At 37.6% G+C, this 19,891-nt stretch overlaps 1 long non-coding RNA gene across 1 annotated transcript in view; it reads right to left on the bottom strand.

Annotated features, from left to right (window-relative positions):
* Nucleotides 1-16,003, bottom strand: part of LOC147845268 (uncharacterized) — a 143,731-nt gene extending 127,728 nt beyond the window's left edge. Inside the window, exon 1 of the long non-coding RNA XR_015484490.2 lies at nt 15,863-16,003. This is a non-coding gene — a long non-coding RNA (uncharacterized LOC147845268). The remainder of the gene's footprint in view (nt 1-15,862) is intronic.
* Nucleotides 16,004-19,891: the final 3,888 nt, after the last annotated feature.

The following is a 19,891-nucleotide window of genomic DNA, read 5'->3' as shown; positions in this document are numbered from 1 at the left end:
TATATATATATAAATAAAACAAAACCTTTACTCTAAACATTTTAAAGACAATTTAAAAAAACTTGTTTAATCCACTAAGACTAAGTGTGTAAAGCAGAAAATCTAAAAGGTATAACAAATAAACTGATGGGTGTTTTGAGCTGACACTTCACAGACACATTCTAGAGACACAAACTTATATTAAATGCTGAAAATGGGTAAAATAGGTGCCCTTTAAGTATAAAAGTACTCATTACTACTTCATGTTTTTGTTCCACTAGCTTGGCCATTATCACTAAAAAGTGCCTTTTATGTCCCATGATTGAACAGTATTATATGGACATAATGCGCTATAAAGAAACTCTGATGTTTTGATATTGGTTAAACCTTTACACACATGCAGGTAGAATTAGGAGTGTTTTGAAATATGTTTTTGTAAATTTTTGCGGCATTCTTTCATTGAATGGATGTGATTTTGCCATGTCCACACACTGCTCAGACAACTAAAAGTCTAAAATGTTGGTAAATTAGATTAAATTAAAAAGATTTGGAAATATTCTCATTGTCTTTAACAGGTTGTTTAACAAAATCAATTTAATAACTTTTATTTTACTTACATAATATTATATTAATCATTTTGCACGTGTCCTTGAAATTGCTGTCCACCCTGTCATGATGTGGTAAATGCCCCTTTAAGACCCCTCTGATGTACTCATTGGCATCCTCTTCCCCATTTTGCTTTTCTTCAGAGGAGGTGAAAACATCTGCTGTGCTCACAGTAACTATCTACACTTGTGTTTGCTATTTTTCCTCATGTTGTGTTTGAAACTGAATGTTGTCAAGCTTAACATGTCCACCCTGTCATAGTGAAATAGTAATTATTATTTTAAAAAAATCAGAGATTAAAATGTAGCTTATAAACTGTGTACAAAGAGCTTAAATAAGGAAACACTAGTGATGTGACGTTGTGCGCCGAGGCTTCAAAGCATGTTTTAAAAAAAACGATACATCTCGCAGTGAAGCAGTGTACAGGAGCTTGATTCGTTCTGCCATCATCACATGATCAGTGACGTCCGAAGCTTCACTATCGCCTATACCCACGTGACTGCTTCACATTTTAAATCAAAGGTTTAAACACCCTCATGGGTTAGTAAAGTGTACAGCAAAAGATTAGGCGTCGATTACATGCATTTCTACTGTTTCACAGCACTGCACCAGTCCCACACACCAGTAATTCAATTAAAATACAATAGTAATTTATAGTAAAAAGGTTTTTAATCACACTAAAGTGTATTAGTGTATATTTTTACAACTATCTTTAAAGAAAACCCCTTCATGTCGAAGTATAGTGTTTAATGGAGGCCAGCTGGCGAGTGAAGCCCAAAAGAATCGCTTACATACATTCGCCTCCCATGCAGGAATTACTAGTTCGATCCCTGCTTGGAACGAGTGGGTGGGTGAAGGACTGGTTGGAATATGATAAATGTAAATAGTTTTGAATATCTTGGATTTTACTACAGTCATCGATGGTGTAATATAACATACCTTATGTGTAAAACCTACAGTAATTGAGTAATTTGTTTATATTACTGTTGTTGTATTACTACATGAATGATTGAGTTGGTCAGTTGTAAACATTTGACATTATTGCAGCACAGTGATTTCCCACACTTTCACCAGAAGAGGTCCTCATTGAGCTCTGATTTAGAAAGCTTCGAGTAACGAACCTTTTTCCGATACAATTGAGTCGAGCGCTTCACTGGTTCAGAAAGCTTCATTTCACCATCACTAGGCAACACTTTACCAGCGGCAGGAACAAACTGTGTTGAATAAATGCTCTCTTTAGCCAAAAATGTCTTCTCTGTCAGTGTCCACCCTGTCACAAATCCCTCGACATAATGCATTATTATTGACACCTTATTTATTTATTTAATATTTTATTGTTAATTAGTTAATGCTTTTATGTTATAACACTTATACACACACACACACACACACACACAAACACAAACTGCACCTGTAGATGCGATACATGAGTGGACAAGACAAACCTTTTGGCAATATCTGTCTCAGTATTTATATAGGATAATCTTTTAAAGTCCATATAATGAAGCTCATTGACTGAAATAAAAATACAGTCTTAATTATTTCTACATTTATGTGAACATCTGATCTAATTATTTACCTTATTCTGTAAAGTGTTTAACTTGAGTTGTCTCCAACATTCCCTTCACTCCTCAAATGCAGTGTACAATACAAAGATTAACATTCATTAGCAACTTTAGTTTCATTTGAAGGACAATAATTGTTTATTTTCCCATTAATTTGCATATTGATAAAAGCTAATTGATAACAGAAGAGTGGCTCAATGGTTTGCAGTATTGGTGAAAACAGAAGTTGAATTCTTGAAAACTTTTACAATCCTTTTATATGAACCCTTTAATATTTGTTGTTGTACCTGTTGTTTTTCAAATGTTCCTCCATATTTAGTTGACTAAATAAAGCCTTTGTACACCGTCACGCCAATGTCCACCCTGTCATCTTGTTTTACAGTCATATTCAAATTTTATTAAAATGAACAAATTATTTATAACCTCAGCAAAACATATTGTGTGATTTCTTAATTTATCAATAAGGGTTAATATTGTTGGAAAGTTTGATAAAATATTTTAGATCTTGTGTTTTATTTTGAAAAGAATGTGCAACAATTGTATATTTTACTGGGAAATCAACTGTCTATTATTTCATTATTACAAATAGATTTTCTCTATAATCTATAAAGTTGGATTGGTAAAGGGACACATGACCTTTCTGAAAATACACATTTAATAATCACACTGCAATGAAGATATACTACTTTAAATTTGTCCTTGACAGGGTTGACACAATTTGAGGTTTGTTTACTGTTTTTCTGCTTGTAGATTATTTGTAAAAAGTGAAGGAGCTTGACTAACATTTATTTCTTACAGTCAAATGTCTAAATAATACAACAATTTTGTGGTTAAAATAAAAATCTTAAACTTAATTTTTTTATTTTGATGTCTCAAAGACACTTTATAGTGATAATGACCCTCAAAATGTTTAGATTAAAGGTTTTGATCAACTTCAAATACTGAACATCTGTGTGTGTGTGTGTGTGTGTGTGTGTGTGTGTGAGAGAGAGAGAGAGAGAGAGAGAGAGCAAGTGTAAAGTAGAAGACGAGGTAGAAATGTATCAATAAGTCATGACTGCAACAGTAAGTGGCAAAAAAAACTAAACGAAAGAAAAGACTTTTATTTTGGCGTGGCGTGTGACGTCATAAGGCTGCGCCGCTCCTGCGCTGCATTCAGCTGGAGAAAGGTTTGTTTTAAAACATTTACATAAATATAAAACCATTGATTAAAGTTTCAGGATTTTCATCTGATGCTAAATTATATACCTGCTGTTGACAATATTATTTTACCCTTTATACAACGAAGTACTATTTTACAGTAATGAGGGCTATTGTTTGAAAAAAGCAACAGAAATGTGTGTAGTAAGTGTTTAATGAAGGTTTAGTTTATAAATTAGCATAATGCCATTCCATTCTAAGTGTACATCACTATATATAAGCTATGGAGTACTAGTTTTAAACAGCTCATTTGTGGCTATTGTTTCTTGCTCAGACTTACCTGATTTCTTTTTGTTAATTACTCTCATATAAAGAAACGGTTGAAGCAAGTGTTGAAGAGAAGTAATTTTGTTTCTGTTCATTGTTTTATTTATTTTAAACCACATTTTAAATGTTTTGTTCATTTTAAACAGGATAAAGTGTTCAAACACAGAGAGAAACTCCTGCTGAATCGACTGATCTCCACACTGTTATAAAGATGGCGTTTATTAAAGAGGAGAGTGAAGATGTGAAGATTGAAGAAACATTCACAGTCAAACAGGAAGATCTGCATGAACAAACAGGTTGGTTTTTATTCTCAAACACCAACTCAGTCACTTGATCCTCACTAAGATATATTTTAATAATAAGAATACTAAATTAAATCCATCTTGCAGCCCTGAGTGTGCTGCCTAGTTCTCCTAAATGCACATAAGCACTCATTGAAAGACAGGAATGAGTTTCTTTCATCACTTGTTCTCATGTCTTTTGTCATTATTTTATGTATTATTAGTCTCCTATTTTCACTACCCTCTCAAGATTATTGCTTTTCTTGTTCTCTTTCTGTTTGTAAAGCATCCTTGAGCACTGGTGCTAAAATAAATAAAAACAATATATTAAAAAAAGGTTTAACTGAGCTGACGATGTTTGACCTACAGTATTCTCATAGAAGATATCTGCTATTACTTTGATGGTGTTGGCTCAGTACTTTCCATTTGCAAATGTCACAATGATCACAATTCCCTTTTTTCTCAACTTCTTTATGGGTTTAAACCATGTTATGTTTTTGTAGTTGTTACTAGTTCTCACAGATGTTATCTGAGTTAGAATTACATTATTATAAGTAATAACCAGGGCTATTGTGTTTAAACAGGGTTTCCGCGGAGTCTTAAAATGTCGTAAATTCCAAAATCAAAAATTCAGGCCTTAAAAAGTCTTAAATTTACTGTAATATTGTGCTGTAGGTCTTAAATCTTTTTAAACAAGTCTTTATTTTCCTTAGTTCATGTTTTGTTACCCAATCTGGCCAAAACCCACACAATCCCCAACAATCCATCTTAATAAAACTTTCAACTTTTTAATTAAAAAAAGGACATTTTAACTCTATTTATCATAATGGTAAGTACTGCTAAGGACATTGACCTGGACAGATTGTTGTGCATGGATTTAGTTTATTATAGTTTTTAAAACTTTTGTTCATTTGTTTTTCATTTTAAAGAAGGTTTATATTTGAGCTCTCTTGTTTTCACACAATATTTAAGATCTTTTGCTAAGAAATATCTGAAATATTTTATTATTATTGATGTATTATTGTATTATTAAATATTTTATATTATAATATTTTTTTAATATAAAACAAATAAAAATCTTTTTCATCTGGGGCATTTGAAAAATTCCTTAGTCTAAAATTTCATTCATAATGGTCTTAAAAATGTCTTTAAAAGTCTTAAATTTAACTTGATGACACCTGTAGAAACTCTGATTTAAAGTATGTCAGAAAACGTGGATGACTTTGATTTGAAATATGCTAAATAAAATGGAAACTAAAATAATGAATTGTTATAAAACATTGTACAGTATTCTAAACTATATGATGATGTTGTGGGACGACATGAGGCAAAACGAACAAATTATAATGGAACAATAACGTTTAGCATTGCACTGACTACAACTGGCCAACAAACTAGTATAAAAATGACTTTTGCTGCTTAAGAAATTGATAATGCTCAGGCCCGGATTGGCTAATCGAGAGGACCGGGAGAATTCCCTGTGGGCCGGTCCGTTTTTTGGCCGCGAGGGCCGGTGTCCCTATCTCCAGAATCTGTTGCTCTCAGTGCAACCGGTTCGCGTTGTGTTTTCTTTGTGTGACGGGTGGCAGGTGGGCGGATGGAGCTAGACCTCCAATCTGACAATATTAATGATTTACCCGACTACGCCACCTTGGGAATTTCACCCATAGAATTTAAATACACGCACCACCCATATAAAAGGCACGCACAAGTTCGTTCCACCAAATTGCAGTCAGAGACATTGGCACGGTACAAAAATAGATTTCTTTATTTACAAATCTCAAAAATAAAAAAACAGGATTAAAACCAATATTACGACATTGACATGACAGTTTGTAATATTATGAAGGTGCCCCAGGGCCAGAGCTCGCCAGCGTTAGGGAAAGTGGCCAGGCTATACTTCAGGCAAGTGAAACCCAATACAATCCACTGTGTAAAAAATAAGAGAGCACCCACACACACAAACCAGCACACAGTGATCACTACACACTGTGAGAAATTCTAAAATGTCCAATAAAATTAGCCTCCCACCCCAGGGAGCTCTGGCTCTGTCACCAGCCGAAAAGTCGGACCACTGCCCTGCAATTAAACAAAAAAATTAATCAGTTTACACAAGTAAATTATTAGATAAACAAAACACAAAAAAATGTAATAGTTGATAAATGAAAACGAAGAAAAGCAACTAAATTCCACCTTAAAGGGAGGAAACAATTAAATCTTAAACCAAATTAATTAAAGAGAAAATAAAAATGAAACAATAATAATGAAAATACAACAGTAAAGATTTACACAAAAAGCACAAAAATGTAAGGAAAAATCAAAACATGCTGGATGAATAAGTCAAAATAATAAAAATAAACAAATAAATCCAGCCGCACTATATAAATTTATCCTATAAAGAAAATTAAACCCAAACAAACGAAGATAGATAAAATGTACCAACAAAAATAAGTTAAACAATCCTTGTGTAACCAAAAACAGAACTCAAAAAGAAACAATTAGGAAAACAAAACGAAAGACCAAAATCTAAGAAAACATGAAAAAAAACACGGGAAACAGGACAGCACTGTAGCCGCACACGGACGCAGAGCGCCCGACGGAGCTCCCCTCGCGGAGTGCCACCCAGCCTAAACAAATAAGTCAATCGTCATGATAAAGTCCAAAATCTGCTAGAAGCCATTTGCAACTACATGTAAACACCTACCTACTGCTCACCGAAGGGAATCGGGGTTCAATCAGTCACTCAAAAGGCAGATAGCACGTACATTTCAGTCAACAGCCGGCACAGCCAACAAACAGTCGCGCACCTGCATCTGGTTCTTGCAGCTGAGAAAAGCGGACACAGCGTTTCCAAAACGATCGCGACAACCAAAACATGAGACAGACGCTTGCTAACCTTTTCCAGTCCTTACATGCGTTCTAGCGTTGGCGATTGCAGCCAAACAATTCAGGCGAAGCAACTTCCAGCCCGATCAAAACCCCTCACCGCCCTCAACAGGTGTGGGAAGTGATGAAGCGCGTTCACGGCGCAGCAACTAATCAAGTGACGCATCCCAGGTAGCAAATGCTTCCCTCCTTTTATAGCCCGTATGCCGTATTGTGATAGGACAGAGAAAAGGACCCGTAAATTAATGACACTAGGCAACTAATTACCTCTCCTGCCACATTTGTTTTATTAAGGAATAACCAGTTGGAGATCTGCAGTTGTGACGGCTCTTTACTCACTGAGAATAAATCAAAAAGCACAGCTTTTACAGTGTGTCTTCGCCCTTACAGCTTTTCTCTCCCATGCGCAGTCAGTGCAGAAAGGGGAGAGATGGAGAGAGAAATAGAACAAAACTCCAAACAATATTAACAAAGTGACAAAACATACCTGAGAATAAATCAAAAAAGCACAGCTTTTACTGTGTGTCTTCGCCCTTACAGCTTTTCTATTAAAAGTAAAGTGCAATGCATTTAACATTCACATGCTTCAGTTAGGCTAAAGTTAATCAAAACCTCAATTTAAGTGATAACACAAAAATAATGAAATATATGTGAAAAATAAAGGTATAAATATTATTTAAACATGAAAACTAGCTTTAAAAGTTATTTATAAAGTAAAGATGATTAAAGATTCATTGGAGCTTAGCAGACACCCACCTCTCCCATGCATAGTCAGTGCAGAAAGGGAAGAGGCGGGGCGCAAAACAGGAAATTAAACAGCGTGAGCTCCCTTAGAAATTTAAAGGAAAAGACACACACTAACAAACACCTCAGGTACACTTACTAACACATTAGATAAAATACATATTTTGTGTAATTCTATACTTAAAGCGAATTATAATTTTCATACCTGTTACATCAGCAGTCACACTTTTTAAATTAATTAATTTATTTACTTGACCACAGTCTTCTTATTCATTTTTTTTACCGCAGTTCTGCTCTTTTTATCTATTTTCTCGCGGGCCAGACGCAGCCTGCAGGTTAATGATGATATAACTCAGATGAGTTACCTTTCAGTGTATAGTCGTTGTGGTCCAGTGGTTAGCACATTAGGTTACGACGCCTCCGACTCGGGTTTAGTCCTCGTCTGAGAAATATATTTTTTAAATGTTAAGACATATAATACTGTTAGGGTTTAGAACATGTAAAGTTCTAAAGCAGCCGTTTTCTCAAAAAAAAAAAAAAAAGACGTGATAGTGTAATTAGAAACTGATTTGGCAATTACCTTATTTTAATATAGTCAGTCTTGAACTGAGGTGGGCCGGTCTGAGGCTTGAAACTCCAGGGCTGAAAAGGAGTCCCACTCCGGCCCTGAGCATGCTGATGATATGCAAACATTTGAGAGTAAAGTTCGTCAGTATTGACCAATTTCTTCATGTACCAGCAGGTGCCGCCATTGAAATCTTTTTGCTTTTTAAAAAATAAGTATTTAGATCCTAAAAACAGCTGCTTAGGCATTGGACGATAACAGTTTACAAGGTATAGCGTGGTTTGAAAAAGGTTGAGGTTTAAAAAAAACACCAATATTTTCTGCTGTACCATTCCTATGTATATGCAAGTTTTTTTTTTTTTTTTTTTGCATTTAGTTTTATGTTTTTTAGGACAACAGTATCTCCAGCAGAAAAGATATCCAAAGATGCCTTTTCTATCTAAAAATTCCGTTTTAGAAATCTGAGTATTTGAAACTAATAAAGACAGCAGAAATCAATGATTCTTTAGAATTATTCAGCCTGACATGTTTACAGCTCCAAAATATTTAAAAGTTTCTCATATGAAAAGTGAAGTTTGTTTATAAACTAATTTCGAGAGGATCACGTGCTTATGATTTATCACGGTCGGTCTCGTATTAGCTAATCATTATCTTCCAATCATATGAGCCTTAAGCTACTATAAAGAACCACAGTTTTCAGTCCACATTATCTTCGTTTGGAAGAAACCCCCCTTCCTCCCCTATTCTCCTCCTTGACATTTGATTGGGCGGCACGGTGGCCCAGTGGTTAGCACTGAGAGCCTCACAGCAAGAACACCACTGGCCTAGTTCGCCTAGCCGGTGGGAGTTTCTGTGAGGAGTTCGTATGTTCTCCCCGTGTTCGCGTGGGTTTTCCCCGGGCTCTCCGGTTTCCTCCCACCATCTAAAGACATACATCACGCTTAAGAACCATGCACACTTTAGCCCCTCCTCAGATGTTCCCTTAGCTATTGCAGTCGGGGAGTTCTGAGATCCACCGAGCTCAGGCTCCCCTCCAGCTCTGCGAACGGGGGGGTAGCCCCGGGCTCGAGGATCCCTTGAGCTCGGGGCTCTCTCCCGGGACAGCATGCCAAACAAGCTTTGATAGATCATTGGCTAAGTGTGAACTCTTGAAAATATTATGTTCAAAGGGGAACAATTTTTTTTTTTTACCCAGACATTTAAAAGAATATATTTTAGAGCAGTAATCACAGTACTGTGAAACCAAGATATTTTTATTCAAGGTTTTCATACCATCAGAATCTTATACTGGGCACATGTCTAATGTTGCTTGATGTTGCAAAGTCATATTTTCTAATTTAATTATTTTTCTTTGAGTGTATAGTCATGAACACACTTGTTTGTAGAGCAAATAGTGTGTCCGTTTTCTGCTGTTTATTATTCCTGGTCATTTCTCCAATAGGCAACTGAAGTTCTAAAACAATATCACATGTGATCAGGGCCCTGTTTCAAAACAGGAGGTTAAGTGCAAAGTATTTTAAACCCTGAAATGAGAGAAACTCTGGGTTTTCTGTTTCAAAATGGCAGGTTTGTCAAATTTGAGAGAGTCATTTACTGTGATAATTCCAGTTTGAGCATTAAAAGCGATTTGTTATAAGACAGGGGTGGCCAACCCTGTTCCTGGAGAGCCACCTTCCTGCAGATTTCAGTTGCAACTTATATCAAACACACCTACCTGTAATTATCAAGTGATGTTCAGGTCCTAATTAATTGGTTCTGGTGTGTTTAATATGGGTAGCAACTGAAATCTGCAGGAAGTCATTTATTAAATAAAGAAAAGATCCATGTAGCTTCTCCTACCGCAGTAAATTCTGTTTTTACTCTTGATAGTTGGCACCAGTTAATCAGGAAGCTGGAAACGCTGATTCATACATTCATTTTCTTTTCAGCTTAGTCCCTTTATTAATTTGGGGTCGCCACAGCGGAATGAACCGCCAACTTATCCAGCACGTTTTATGCAGCGGATGCCCTTCCAGCCGCAGCCCATCACTGGGAAACATCCACACACATACACTATGGACTATTTAGCTTACCTAATTCACCTACACAGCATGTCTTTGGTCTTGTGGGGGAAACCGGAGCACCCGGAGGAAACCCACGCAAGCATGGGGAGAACATGCAAACTCCACACAGAATTGCCAACTGACCCAGCTGAGGCTCGAACAAGCAACCTTCTTGCTGTTTGTCGGCAGCACTACCTACTGCGCCAACTCGTCGCCTGGAAACACTGATTTATTTGCATATTTTTTATGCAATTTATTCCAGTTGTGCAAAAAAATTTAATTCACATTTTTGGATGGAAACAGCTATTGCCTACATTTCAGTCACACAAACAACAAAGTCAAGTATGACAATGGCTTGTTTTTCATTAATGAATAATTAGCTTAAATTCACAGACCTTCGACAGAAACATGTACTGTCACTAGATTAATGGGATCATTACTCATTCTAAAATCTACTTAGTTCTGCTTACGTTCTTATTATTCAAATATTTTTATAGATTTTTCGAAAGTCTTCAATTTTTCCACAACATACGAATTGAACAACAAATTAACATGGTTCATAGTTACAGACATACTTACACCCCATAAAGAAAAACAGAGAAAGAGAAAAAATTTAATAAAAATAGATAAAACAAAATAATAAATTAGGGATAAACTCTCACTTAGGATATAATAACCCCTGAGCATTCAATGTAGGATAGGAAAGGCTGCCAAACATCATAAAACGTTTTTGTAGAGCCTCGGATGGTGTACTCAAGGTGCTCGAGTTTAAGATGTGATAACACTTCTAATATCTAATGTCTGTGGGATGGCAGGTTTGTTTTTTTCCACCTGAGAAAAATCAGGGGTCTGGTCAATAAAGACAATGATTTCTACGTGATTAGCTGACAGGTACATTTCTTCTGGCACTGTACCAAAAATTGAGGTCAAAGGATTAGGATCCATATCTTTATTACATATAGATGAAAAGGATCCTAAAATATTGGTCCAAAATGTATGTAATCTAGGGCATCCCCAGAACATCAGATCTGCTGGCTCCAAACCACATCTGGGGAAAGATGAATCCGACCCTTGTAGGGATAGTTTACAGTTTGACCCAAAGAATGACCAGTCTGTCAGATGAAGACGAGCCGGAGTTAAAGATTTAAATTAATAAATCAAGTTTACTGAAGATAGTTTGCAGTATCATCAGAAGAAGCCAGCTTCAACACTCTCAATGAGTTCCTAGGCCACTCTGCTTACAATCACCAATCAATAACAATTATACTCTCAAATAACGTCAGTAACTCCGTCATACATATAGGTGTTCTAATCTGATTGGTTAAAACACAGATAAACTAGGAACATTTCCACATGGGGTTTGTGCGTACAATTCTGAACCGTATGTTAAGCATAAACGTCAGACATCCTCTAGACTGTTTTAGAGCTGACTCCAGACCTGTGAAATGCTAAACCAGGGACACAATTTGAGACCATCTAGGGTGGAAACTCAAGGATTGTTTCTTGTACGTTTAGCTGTTATCAAACTCGTTCAAGACTGCTACAACATCCTCACTACATACAATGTCTTATCTACATAAAAAGTGGAATTACTTTAAAAGACTTAACCATAAAAACAGTAAAATCACTTTTAGACATTTAAGATAGTATTAACTCAAAGAAATAACAATAGAAACAGTTGCTTCCAGCCCTCAGCCCTCAGTTCCACTCAAGGTCTCCATGACCTCTGACCTAGATTGGTGGTTTCTGAAAATAGTTATAAAGAGACAGGCAAATGCACTGAACATTCTTATATTAAGCAGTGTGTTTAACTTATTCCTTAGTTAAAATCATTTCAAAGTTAAATACTCATTCAAATAATTATATTTAATAAAAGTAATGAGAAACAAGATGATGAGGAAAGGATAAACGTTAATTCATGCTGAGATGGATTGGAAGGTATAAATCCAAATCGTTCACGCTGGATACATTTTTGCCAGCTTGCTCCTAGATGTGAAGCCTATGAAGCACCTTAAACTGAAGAAGACCATGTCTAATACATACAGAAGATGAGTGTACCAGTTCTGTGGCATATTGCCAGGCTGTATCTGATATTTCTAGTCCCAGTTAATCTTCCCATTTTTGCTTTATACAATTTTGGGAAGGGGAGGCAGTTCTTTGGATCACTTCATATCACATGGACATAACAGCCCTTTGATATGGGTCCATATTTACCTATTCATCTATCCAGCATGCTTCTGGTTGGTTCAGTGTAGGAGAAAAGTGTTTTTTAATGAAACTACGGACCTGACGGTACCTAAAATATTTGACTGGGGAATTTCAATGTCTGTTCTTAACTGTTGAAATGAGATAAATATGCCATCTTTAAACAGATTCTTGACACAGTTAACTCCCTTCCTAGACCATCATTGGAATGCTGAATCTATAAAAGAAGGAGGGAATAACGGATTCAACAAAATGGAAGCAGAAGGCAATGCTTGTTTATTATTAAAGTGAAGTCTGAATTGTGACCATATTTAATAACTGGATTATTTATAGAATATTGTTTACTCACTAGAATCTGAGCACAAAGTAGTGAGAGTAAAAACACTGGATTAGACGTGTGCTGTTCCATCCGTAACCAAAGTGGAGCCTCATCTTTACAGATGTTGGAAAACCAGAATATCAGTTTGTGTAAATTAGCCACCCAATAATAGTATAAGAAATTTGGCATTTCAATCCACCCTCTTCCTTTTTTCTTTTCAAGAATTACTTTCTTATGTGAGTAGAAATACAATTATTTAAATGAAAAATGACTTGGGAATAAAAACAAGCACGGTCTGAAATAGAAACAGAAATCTTGGTAGTATTGTCATTTTAATAAAGTTGATCTTCCCAGCCAAAAATAAAGGGTTGACCACCACCTCATGTCTCATTTGGATTTGTCTAAAGTCGTTTTAAAATTACTATTGAACAATTCCTTATATTTGCATGTCACACTCACACCCAAATATACAAATTTATCAGGACTTACTGTAAATGGAAAGGATTGGAAGGACATTAGCTGTGCTTTATCATTGATAGGGAAAAGGAGACTCTTTGCTAGATTGACTTTGTATCCAGAAACATTTCCAAATTCTGAAATTATTGTAAAAACTTTTGGAATACATGTATCTGGATTTAACAGAAAAAGAAGAAGATCATCCGCATATAGCAGGACCTTATGTTCTTGTCCCCTAAAAATTCCTTGCAAGCCATCGGAGTTCATTAATATGGTTGTAAGAGGTTTGATGGCAATGTCAAAGAGCACAGGGGACAGAGGGCAGCCCTGTCTCGTTCCCCTAGAGCAGGCATGTCCAAACTCGGTCCTGGAGGGCCGGTGAAACCCGGAAGTATCGCCTGGAGCCACACAGGAACATTTTGTACCTGGCTGTATATCTTAAATCACAATCATTTCTGGTGGGCACCAGTCAACACTATGGCAAATCAGCACCGTTTAAGAACACGCTCGGTGGCACCTACATGTTAGCGGGAAATGGACATTTTTAAAACTTCAGTACCGGGACAACACTATTACAGACAACACGAGGGTGTGATGGTGTTTTATCGCTCACTCGGTTACATAGACTGAAGCAAGGAATCGTCCCCACAGAGTTTACCAGGTGCCATGAACTTAATCCTAGGAAGACACTTAAGCGTATAACTGTTAAAGAGATTGTAATTAAGTTTGATGGCTAATCTGCTTTTAATTGTTTAAATTAAACTGAACTGAATTATATTAAAGTGATCTTTACAAATTGCGGCAACAGCTGGAGGTTTGTAGTCCACAGCATGTTGTTGCAATGTTTACAGTGCTGATCCTATACTTCCATGTTTTTTTCCCACCGCAGCCTAGCTTTCGTTCTTTAAAATGGTGGCAGTGTGAAATAAGCGTACTCTCTTCCCAACAACCAGATGTCATTGTTCCCTCATGCATTTGTTCATTCAGAGATGCCTTTTGACATGGAGGATCACCAGAAAATGACTTGCAAAAGGAATGAAGCGTCTGCCCCCTCTATACATTTTTGGTCAGAAAGTCTGGTTGTCTTCCAGACATTCCTCTCAGTTTAAAAACATTCATCCATTTTCTTTAGGTGTCTAAGATCAAACCCATTCTTCTCTCCCCCCTGCAGCCCATAACCTCTGCTTCTCTGCCTCCCAGACAGGTTGAGGGTGCACTCACATCAGGCCCGGCCCTAACCAATTTGGCACCCTAGGCAAGATTTCAGGTGGCGCACCGTGACATCGCAGTGAATTATAATGCTAGTGTATAGTCATAAGAAACTAAATAGCTTTTTGATCGACTACTTCAAGCTGGGAAAACATCAGATAAATATGCCAATGCAATTAACATTATTGCTGAATAGATCTAATATTTACACATTAGCTTGTGGAAGGAATGATGTGGGTATGCCCTTCCATAACATTAGCTGACTTTAAGCCATTACTAATCTGTCAATGTTGAGATGTAAAAAAAAATATGGGACAACAAATAGCTTCAAATGACAGAATACGTAGCAAACATTAGAAAATATTGACAATAAAATAAAAGGTTTAGCCTATTAAAATCAATGGCCTATACAGAAATTAAATAAAGCTATAAAATCTACTTTACTTTTAATTGTATTTGCATATTGATTAAAGTTACTATAGTTATTTAGTGAAGAGCAGCAAATGAATCTCATTGTGTTTTGTTTGATAACAGAGGTGTTTATGTAAGAATGCACAGATCTATAATGAAGCATTTGACTACTTTAGTGACTGTGTGCTCATTTAAGGGACAATTAGTTGTGTTTTAAAAAAAAGTGCAGGACGGAGCAAAAAATAAATAAATAAATTTAAAAATCATAAGGTCCATAGTGAGTCTTAAAGGCTGATTTATACTTCTGCATCAAACGTCGGCGTATGCTACGGCGCTGACCCATAGCCCTTCGCCGTGGCCGTCGCTGTCACTGACGTGCACCTCTCAAAATATGTAACTACACGTCGCAACGACGCGTAGCGTAAGCTCTGTGATTGGTCGGCTTGGTATCGCTGACGAGTCTGGGTGGGACCGAGAGCCGCGCGAATGGTGCGAGCGATTGTTAACAAGTGTGGAGTCCCGTGAAGGAGCTCCGGATGGAAAGTTTTGTTTTGTGTTTACATCATAGTTAACGTAGTTGCACGTCCGCCGGTTCCTGCCTCAAAATGAGCGAGTTTGAGCCACTTGTACATCCCGGAAGTGTTCAGGAAAAGCAAAAAAGCAGAGAAGAAACTCGACACAGAGGAACATTAACACCTCACTGCCCACTAGCGTTTCGGAAGTGTTAATGCAGACCGACAGAGACAGCGCGCAGAAGTATAAATGCACAGCCACGGGCGTTGCCTGCGCCGTGGGTTACGCCGGTCACTTGACGCAGAAGTATAAATCAGGCTTAAGGGAATGCCAGGGGGTGTTCTTGAGGGAGGGGGTACTGTCACTGTACCTCAAGCTTTTGCTCTCTCCTCCTGTTCTGGGTTACAGATTATCTCTTGTCATCGGCTTTTATTTGCAGTCACAGGAGCTCTCGTTTCCCTTTTTTTCTGTTTATACCACATCATTTCCCTTTATGTTTGTCAGTAGGTTATCGATTGTTTGTGTACATATTTTGTTACTTATCCTGTATTTGTGTCCAGGACTGCTAGTGAGCGAGTGTCTGGTTGTTTTTTCCCACGGCATTTCCTTAGCGCTTGTAGTGGTTTTCTTGGTTTTTCTCTTACTCAATCAAACTCAGTCTGGAGGTTATGAATATCAGAAGAATATACTTTATTGTCGACAACAAAGGAGAACTTTCAGGAGACCCCCAGTAGCATCTCTGTCTGAAAAATTCTGTGTCACTCATCTTCTGCCGTCCTTAAATACTCTGTTTTTGCCTTTGTTGTACATATGTCACACAAGATCCCTCCTAGATTAACCCTTGGCTCCAAATTCCACCTCTGTCATCTGTTTTTCCCTTATTTCTACATATATCACACAAATTCCACCTAGGTTAACCCCTGACCTCAATTTCCACCTAGATTAATCCCTGACCCAAACCTGGTAACTATATAACTTATCCAGTTCTTGTGATATGGTAATTCTTCTAATGGTATGCAAGTCTACAAGCAGATTATATACATACACATTGAATATATATATATTAACTTCACACTTTAAAGAGTATAAAATCCACTTCACGCTCACCCGACCGGGTGTTTACTTTGACTTTCGCTTTTTCCAGGACTCACTCCTCAATGAAGACTTGTTTTTCTGCATTTGAGTTCACTCTTTTTATTTTACTAGTGACACAAGTATTTTCTTTCTTATTTGAGTTTAAAAGTCTTTAGTTTTTGACATGATGTCTAGCTTTTGAGGCACTTTTGGTCTACTTCACTTTGTCAGACAGGTCTATTTTGGTGATTTCTTGATTGTGAACATGCATGGTAGTAATCAGGTCCGGGTGTGGCTAGAGAACTTGAAGTTGGTGTGAAGTTGTGTTTTAATGGGGAAAAACATTTTCACACAAGGCTATGTAGTTCAGTATTTTGTTATCCTTTTAAGAATAAAAACTTTTCATTTAAAAACTGCACAATGTGTTTAATTGTGTTATCTTTGGCTAATATTTACATTTGTTTGTTAATCTAAAACCATTAGGTGCTAGAATTCTGCATTGCAATCGTTACTTGCAAATTACTAAACCAAAGAACATTTGTTGTTTAAAGGTGCAGATTTAAGGCTTTATGCAGATATGTCTCATGTATGTGAGGCAAATATTCAGAGATTCAGCTGTTCTTTCTAACAGGTTTATCAGTCAGACACAGAATGAAAAAGCATTCCCCATCTGCTTCACAAGTTTTGTAAAAACTTGTTGTTTTATTGTGATTATGCATACATACAAATAAAAAACTATCCCTTTACAGCTTTCAAATTGATGTCTCAAAAATGATCTGGGATCAATCAAATAAGAATCCGCTTAAATGTGTATGTGTGTAATGGACACCAGGAGGTTGATATGACAAGATCAATCTAAATATGATCTGCTATGTTTTTACATTTACTGTGCATCAAAATTAAGGTTTGTGTAGCCAATGTACTAGTGCCTTTTTACTTCAGCTTTTGATGAGAGTTTTAATGATTTACTAAAAACCTAACTTTTTTATTTCAGACCTAATTAAAGACTATGAGGAGATTAAACAGGAGGAACATCATCTCAGAATTGAGGACAGAAATCATTTAGAGACTGATGGCATTTTAAAAGTGAGAGACAAGAGTTGTTTTACCTGCACTCAGTGTGGAAAGAGTTTGGCAAGTAAAAGCAAACTTAAGATTCACATGAGGATCCACACTGGAGAGAAACCATTCACATGCACTCAGTGTGGGAAGAGTTTCAGCCACTCATCACACCTTAATCGACACATGAGGATCCACACTGGAGAGAAACCATTCACATGCACTCAGTGTGGGAAGAGTTTCAGACACTCATCATCCCTTAATGAACACATGATGATCCACACTGGAGAGAAACCATTCACATGCACGCAGTGTGGAAAGAGTTTCAGCAAATCCTTACAACTTAACCAACACATGACGATCCACACTGGAAAGAAACCATTCACATGCACTCAGTGTGGGAAGAGTTTGACAAGCAAACGCAAACTTAGAATTCACACGATGAACCACACTGGAGAGAAACCATTCACATGCACTCAGTGTGGGAAGAGTTTCAGCCAATCATCATACCTTAATAAGCACATGATGATCCACACTGGAGAGAAACCATTCGTATGCACTCAGTGTGGGAGGAGTTTCAACCACTCATCACACCTTAATAAACACATGAGGATTCACACTGGAGAGAAACCATTCACATGCACTCAGTGTGGGAAGAGTTTCAGCCAATCATCATACCTTAATCAACACATGAGGATTCACACTGGAGAGAAACCATTCACATGCACTCAGTGTGGGAATAGTTTCAGCCAATCATCATACCTTAATAAACACATGAGGATCCACACAGGAGTGAGACCATTCACATGCACTCTGTGTGGGAAGAGTTTCAGCCACTCATCTACCCGTAATCTACACATGAGGATCCACACTGGAGAGAAACCATTCACTTGCACTCAGTGTGGCAAGAGTTTCAGCCAATCATCACACCTTAATCAACACATGATGATCCACACTGGAGAGAGACCATTCACATGCACTCAGTGTGGGACGAGTTTCAGCAAATCATCAAACCTTAATAAACACATGAAGATCCATACTGGTGTGAGAGAGTAGATGTGCTTGGAGTGTGAGAAGACTTTTATTACAGCTGCAGAATTAAAACGGCACTAGAGGATTCACACTAGAGCAAAACCATATCAAAACCAGTGTTCACAGTGCAGTAAGAGGTTTACTCACTCACGAACCCTTAAAACACATGAGAGGATTCACACTGGAGAGAAACTGTAGACATGATCAGTGTGTACAGAGTTTCACTCTTTGGGGGCAGCTTAAGAAACACATGGGATGGTTTCCAGTATGGCGTCAACACACGTAGCAGCATAGAAAGAGCGTTCCCATACACGCTGGTATTAATCCTCCTTTTTACATCATATATGATAACCTAAACCATATTTAAATAACACGCAGGGGGACAAAAACTAAAAGGCTTGGACAAAATAACCATTGAAACTTGGAAAAAAATGAGAAATCAACAGATGAAAAATCCGAGACGGACGGGGTAGCTGATAGCCTGTCAGCTTGCATTGCAGCAATACATTCAGACATCAAAGTTTTCCAAATGGATATTAAATCTGACTTAACGGCCTTCCAAGATTATCTTGCAAAAGATGTGAAAATGGAACTCAATAACTTTAAACAAGAAGTCAATTAAAAACTGGATGGCCTTTTCACAGACCTAAACGCTATAGCAGATAAGGTCAACAAAGCGGAGCAGCGAGTTGGAGAATTGGAGAACGTTGCTGAGATGAAAGAAATGCTCGATCAAACCATCCAAATTCATGAAAATTTAAAAGAGAAACTGTGAGTTCCTCTTCATAGGGAAACTTTTACGAGTGTCTGTATAAACAGACTTTGGGAGTGCTTTAGACGACCAATCATTTCTAAAGATTTTAAAACGGCCCAATGAAATGCCAATTGAATTGGCAGAGCTTAGCTCCACAGCTGAAACTGATGAGCCAATTAGGGCTATATCAGTCAGCTGTGCGAGTTAGCTCATCCAAATTGTTCCTTCAGACCCGATCTGAGACTGAAGAACCCTTCTGCTGAGCTGACTTCCAACTTGAAGAAAGCCTTACCTTCACCAGTGTGGGAGAAGATGTGTTAGCGGTGGTCCCCTTGGCGTTTCTCTGGTGATCTGAAAGAGCAGTTTACTGAAAGAGCATTATTCCCTATGAGAGCACACGGTCGTACAGCACGTCTTTTTAAAGATGTCGTTTCGACCGTGCGTTTCTGGATGCGGTGGTTTCCTCGCCCCGGATGACAGGCACGAGTATTGGTCACATGCTTGGTGGTCCAACATGTTGATGCAGGGCTCGCGGACAGTTCTTGCCCGCATAGCGACGGCTTGACTGTTGCACTAATTTTTTATTAGGGAAAGTCACCCCTGCTGCTCTTGCCTAGCCTTTAGCACTTGGGCAGGCCTGAGGGTTACAGTGGAGGCTAATCCGTCACCTTCGGGCCCGCGGACCCCTCGCTCCTCTCCAGTGCGCTCTGTTTCTGATTCGAGT

The sequence above is a fragment of the Danio rerio genome, chromosome 4, assembly GCF_052040795.2.
Source record: "Danio rerio strain M-AB ecotype USA chromosome 4, GRCz13ab, whole genome shotgun sequence".
NCBI lineage: Eukaryota > Metazoa > Chordata > Actinopteri > Cypriniformes > Danionidae > Danio > Danio rerio.
Note: the sequence above shows the minus strand (reverse complement) of the source record. Positions and strands in the feature narration are given on the sequence as shown.